This window comes from Penaeus vannamei, chromosome 26 (assembly GCF_042767895.1).
Source record: "Penaeus vannamei isolate JL-2024 chromosome 26, ASM4276789v1, whole genome shotgun sequence".
Lineage (NCBI taxonomy): Eukaryota > Metazoa > Arthropoda > Malacostraca > Decapoda > Penaeidae > Penaeus > Penaeus vannamei.
In genome coordinates, this window is record NC_091574.1 from 23,799,724 (window position 1) to 23,805,914 (window position 6,191).

The window sequence follows — 6,191 nt, forward strand, 5'->3', positions numbered from 1 at the left end:
TCTATGGGATTGACAGAAAATTCGCGAGGCACAGGTGGGAGAGAGGGAAGGACGGCGGGAACGGAAGCAAAGTGGAGTAAATGGAGCAAACGGAGTGGAGTAGAGGAGACAGAAGGGAAAAGGAGAGGGGAGAAGGGAGGGGGAATGCAGAATGACGGGGGAGAAGAGGGGAATGGAAGAGGGAAAGGAGAGGGGATTGGGGGAGGGAAAGGGAGAGGGGGAGTAGAAAGACAGGGGAGAGGATGGGAATGGAAGGGGGGAGGGAGAAGGGAGTGAGGATGGGGAAGAGGAAGGGAGAGAGGGGAAGGTATGGAAAGGGAGGGGGAGAGAAGAAAAGGGGAGGGAATGGAAGAGGAAGTGGGAGGGTAGGAAAAGGAAGAGAATTGAAGGGGAGAGAAGGGAAGGGGAGGGAATGGAAGAGGAAGGAGGGAATGAAAGAGGAAGGAGAAGGGAGGGAAGGGGAGAGGATTGAAGGGAAGGGGGAGAAGGGAAGGGGAGGGAATGGAAGAGGAAGGGGAGGGGAGGGAAGGGGAGAGGATTGAAGGGAAGGGGGGAGGGAAGGGGAGGGAAGGGGAGGGGAGGTCAAACCATTGATCGTGATGTACCTAACCTGGCTGAACGAGGGCGAGACACATCCTTGGGCCACGCGATCAGTGTACGATAATTTTGTGGTGCGTACGACACCGAGTCATATCCCGTGTTGTTGTTTTTCTTATTGTTTTGTTTTCTTTTTTTCACTTCGAATGCTCATTTTTCTTATTGTTTTGCTTTCTTTTTTTTTTGACTTCGAATGCTCGTCTTTGAGGAAGCGACGAAGAAGCCCCGGATGTGACGAAGCTTGGTCTAAATATAGTCCTGATAATTTTATTTATGTCAGTATTTTATTTATTTATCTATTTTATTATTTCATTTATTAATTTATCTATCATTTTTTGCTGCCTCTCTGTCCTTTACGATTAATTGACGATAAGCATCTTTAAAAAAAAAATCCTTTTTATTTTTTATTTTTCTGTTTTTTATCTTGTTACATCGAGGTGGGTTAGAAGGGAAGAAAGAGGAAACAGTAATAAATTGAAAAATAAGAGATAAAAAGGAAGGAAATAAGAAAGGTAGAGAAAGAACAGAAGAAGATGAAGAAAATGGGGTCAAAATGAAAGGAAAATAAAGGTAAGGAAAATAAAGAAAAATCCAAAACGTCCATTTCCAAACACAAACAGGATATAGACAAGGTAATCGCAATAAATGAAAGACTCAACAAAATTTCGAAGAAGTGAAAGAAAACGGTAAATACAAGAAAACGGAAACAAAATAAAAGAAAACGGAACACAATAGAGTTACCAGAACTACATCCAACCATTTCTGACAGATAAGTTCACCTATTCACCTTTTTATACAAGGTCTATATAAGTATAGCTCTCGTTACTAAGCGACTCAAATTCGTTCGTCTCGCGCATGACGTCATCTGGAGGCAGAGCTTGGGGGTTCGACGCCTATCGTGTGGTCATTCATGGATGTGATGTAGAGGCGGAAGGATCTCCCTCGCTCTCCCGTTTTCGCTCACTTGACTGACTGGCGCGCGCAAAGCCACAATGCCCAGTAATTGTTCAGGGGTTGGTTGCAGAATTTGGAATTGCCCTAAGGATGTTATTCATCACCGATTTATGTATTGTTGTTTTTTATTATGTTTACAATTATTATTGTTATTGTTGTATGATTTGTTTTATAATAAATTCGTCAAAAACATTTGGAGTTTAAATATGCCATGTCTTCTTTCTTTATTTTACGTCTCTTTTATGCCATATCTAAGCTGCAACATGAGAATTACAAAACTAAATTCACGTAGAATATGTGATATAGGCCTATAAACAATCGCTGATAATCATCGCCTATAAAATCTGTCCAATATGCAAATCGTTCAACGTGCCGACATCTAAAATTACTTAAGTATCTGCTAATTTACCACCGTTTTCTATCATCTCCCTCCCACCCGACCATGCTCTAATTTCCCCCGCCCCCATGCTCTCAGTTCTCACCAAGTGACGTCATAGGCCTTATCACCCAAAGCTGCTCAGAACTCCGAAGTGACGAGACCTGTACTTACATAGACCTTGTTTTTATATTCTCGTAACATAACAACATGCGTATTCTTGAAAGCTTTGAGTTTATCAGAAGTGGCACTAAACTCATGCCAGACTGCACCGCCCTCGTGTCTTCGTGTCACGTGCTGCGCCTCCACTGTAAGACAAGACTTGGCCTGGGGAATGTAACCACGGCTGTTTATATTCATTCATAGCAAATGTAAAAGCATCTGATGTGCAAAATCATGGAAGATGTGATCGGGTCTATTTTTGCGAGATAGTTGCAGGTGTGATGGCGTCTACCTGTGCGAAATCGTGGCTAATATATTCGAGTTTCTCTGCAAAATCGTGGCGAATGCGATGGCAAATATGATCGCGTCTACTTTTGCAACATCATAGCAAATGCAATCGCGTTTGTTTGTTCAGATACATGTTCCATGTGATTGCATATATCTATTGCATGTATCTACGCAAACTCATACCAATAGTGATCGAAGGAACGACATTTGTCTGTGCAAAATCATGCGCAGATATTTTTTCTGTGCACTTTGCCCATGATTCAAGAAATGTTAATTAGCTTTAAATTTTGCGATCTCGAAACGTTCATTCTACTGTATGTAACATAACGAGGGTGAAACAAACACAATAATTAAATGACTAACAGTCACCCAACCGCCCGTTCAATGTGGTCAGCTTCGGAGTTCAGTAGCAAAAAGGGAGGCTTTTTCCATATTCATTTTTTATTCGCAAAATAACACATATTTGGGAAACAAAGGGAGAAGCTCTGTAAAAAAAAACATGACTGATTTTCGCTTCAAAAGCAGCAAATGTATTTTGATAATCGGAAAAGTGTTGTGTGGGGAGGAAGGGTGTATATCTATTCAAGTATGCATACACACACACACACACACACACACACACACACACACACACACACACACACACACACACATATATATATATATATATATATATATATACATATATATATATATATATATATATATATATATATATATATAAGTAAATATATATATATATATATAAGTATATATATATATATATATATATATATATATATATATATATATATATATATATATATAGAGAGAGAGAGAGAGAGAGAGAGAGAGAGAGAGAGAAAGAGAATCTGTAAATATAATAAGATGTACGAACAGAGAAAGGAAGTCAGAGAAGGTGAGATCTTTCTGCATAATTGATCGATCCAACTCAGCGTTTCTTAGAGCATGACATCACACCTTTCACCCTTGTATGGTTAAGTAGCGTGTGATGTCAACGTCTACCTAAATGGTGCTGTTTTTTATGAACATGGAGCGTGTTTGAACATGTCTAGAGGTCACTGGTATTTTCCGGATAAGTGGAGGAGGGTTTGTGCCGGAAATTCGAGCTGTATGCGGGACTCTGTAAACCGGGAACAAAATAAATACAAAAAGAGGGTAAGGTATCCTCACTTCCCCTTGAAAACTTACACGTGCATACTTCATGAACGGGCCCTCAGTCGATCCTCTCTCTCTCTCTCTCTCTCTCTCTCTCTCTCTCTCTCTCTCTCTCTCTCTCTCTCTCTCTCTCTCTCTCTCTCTCTCTCGCTGCTTCGTCCCCTCATCCCCTTCTTTTTCTCCTTCCTCCTTCCCTCACTCACTCTCCCCATCTTTCCCTCTCTGCCTCTGTGTTTTTGCTTGCCTCCCCCTCTCTTCTCCCTCTCACTTCACAATTTCTCTCCCTTACCTCTCACTATATTTTCCTCCCTCCCCTCTCACTATATTTCTCTCCCTCCCCCTCACCATATTTCTCTCTCTCCTTTCTCACTATATTTCTCTCCCTTTCCTCTCACTTCCCATTTCTCTCCCTCCCTTCTCACTATATGTTCCTCCTTCCCCTCTCACTATATTTCTCTCCCTCCCTCTCACTATATGTCCCTTTCTCTACTCTCACTACAATTCTCTCCCTCCCCTCTCACTTCCCATTCCCTCATTTCTCTCCCTCCCCTCTCACTATATTTCTCTCTCTTCCCTCTCACTATAATTCTCTCCCTCCCCTCTCACTATATGTCCCTCCCTCCCCTCTCACTATCACTCTCCCCCCCCCCCTTCCTTCGCCTCCCAAACACCCTCCCTCTTTAAGACAAACCCAATGACCCAATCGATAGCCAGGGGAGCGCCCATCAACACCTCCATACCGCCCACCTTTGCCCTCCTCTGTGTGACGTCACGGAGCCCATGGCAAGGTGGAGACTAGGCTGGAGGGCGGCGGTCATACGAGCACGCCCACGCTCGAGTCTCGGGCTACGCCTCCACGCTCGCGGGCGGCGTCTGTCTCTGTCTGTCTGTCGCGTTTTTTGTGTGTTTGTGGTATTATTATTATTATTTTTTGTCTTTTTTTATTGTTCTGTTCAGGTCTTTTTTTCATTTCCACGTTTCTAGTTTTCTTCTTTTGTATTTTATTTGCGTCTCTTCTGTCTCTTCTTATTACCTTTCCTTTTCCTCTTTCTCTTCTGTCTGTTCGTCTTCACTTCTCCCTACTCTTCTTTTTTTTCTTCTCCTTCTCCTCTGCCTCCTCCTTTCTCTCTTGTTCCCCATTCCTCCTCCTGTCCTCCTCTCCCTTTGCTCTTCCCTCTCTTCCTTTCCTTCTACTACTCCATCCCTCCTCTTCCCTCTTCATCCTTTCACTCCATTACCCTCTCTCTTTCTTCTTCGCTTTCTCCTTTCCCTGTAGTTCTCATTCTTTTTTCTCCTCCCCTCTTCGCTCTTCTCTCCCTCCCCTCTTCCCGCTCCCACCCACCCTCCCTCCCTCCAACTGCCCCCCGTCCACCCTCCCTCTCTTCTCGCCTCCTATCCATCCTCCCTTACCCCCCTCCCCTACCGGTCCCCCACTATCCCCCCATCCATCCTCTCCTTCCTCCCCACCCCCTTCCCTATCCATCCTCCTCCTCCTACTCTCCCCCTCTTCCCTTCAACCCCGCTCCCTCTCTTCCCACCAACCCCATCCATCCTCTTCCCCCCTCCCTCCCACTCCCTCCACCCCTCCCTCCCCTCCCCTTCCCCCTCCCCTCCGTCCCCATCCAACCTCCCATCCCCTCCGTCCCCCTCCCCCTCCTCCCCACCCCTTCCCCTCCGTCCCCCTCCCCTCCGTCCCCATCCAACCTCCCATCCCCTCCGTCCCCCTCCTCCCCTCCCCCTCCCCTCCCCCTCTTTATCCTCCGCCGTGAAAGAGCTGTGCAGAGAACAGGAGCCTCGAGTAATCCTGAGCCTATTCGACGTTCAATTCGCCGGCCTGAGAAAAGAGTCGATGTCTTGAGATAATGGAAGGATAAGGGATGGAGGAAAGGAGGAGGAAGAGCGAGAGAGAAGGGAAGGAGGAACTGAGGAGGAGCGAGAGTGGAAAGAAGGAGAAATGAGGAGGAAGGAGGAGGAGCGAGAGAAAAGGGAAGGAGGAACTGAGGAGAAATAAGGAACGAGAGATAAGAGATGGACGAAATGAGGAAGAGCGAGAGAGAAGAGAAGGAGAAATGAGGAGGATTGAGAGAGAAATGAGGTTAAGGAAGGAGCGAGAGAGAAGAGAAGGAGAAACTGAGAAGGAGCGAGAGTGGAAAGAAGGAGAAAGGAGGATAAAAGACGAGGAACTAAAATAAAAAGAAGGAGAAGGGGAAATAGCGAGAACAAAGAAAGCAAGAAAGAAAGAAAGAAAAAATAGCCAAAGATGGGACGAAGAAAAGATCAGGAAAAGAAAGAGAAAAAATAGACTGGGAGCAAGAGGAAAATGAAATAACGGAACAAGGGGAAATCAGTCAAAATAAGAATAAAAAGGAGAAGAAGCAAATGAGAGCAAGAAGAATGATAATAAGGATATTGACAATGATTATGATAATAATGATGGTAATAACAGCAACCGCCAACAACAATGATAATAATGATAATAACAATAAAAGTAAAAACATTAATAATGATAGTGTTACTGACAATTAGAATGACTGCGATTATGATAATAATGATAATAGTAATAGTAATGATAATTATGATAACAATAATGAGAGTAATAATAGCTATGAAAACAATAATAAAGTTCATACTAAGTATAATAATAATAACGATAACT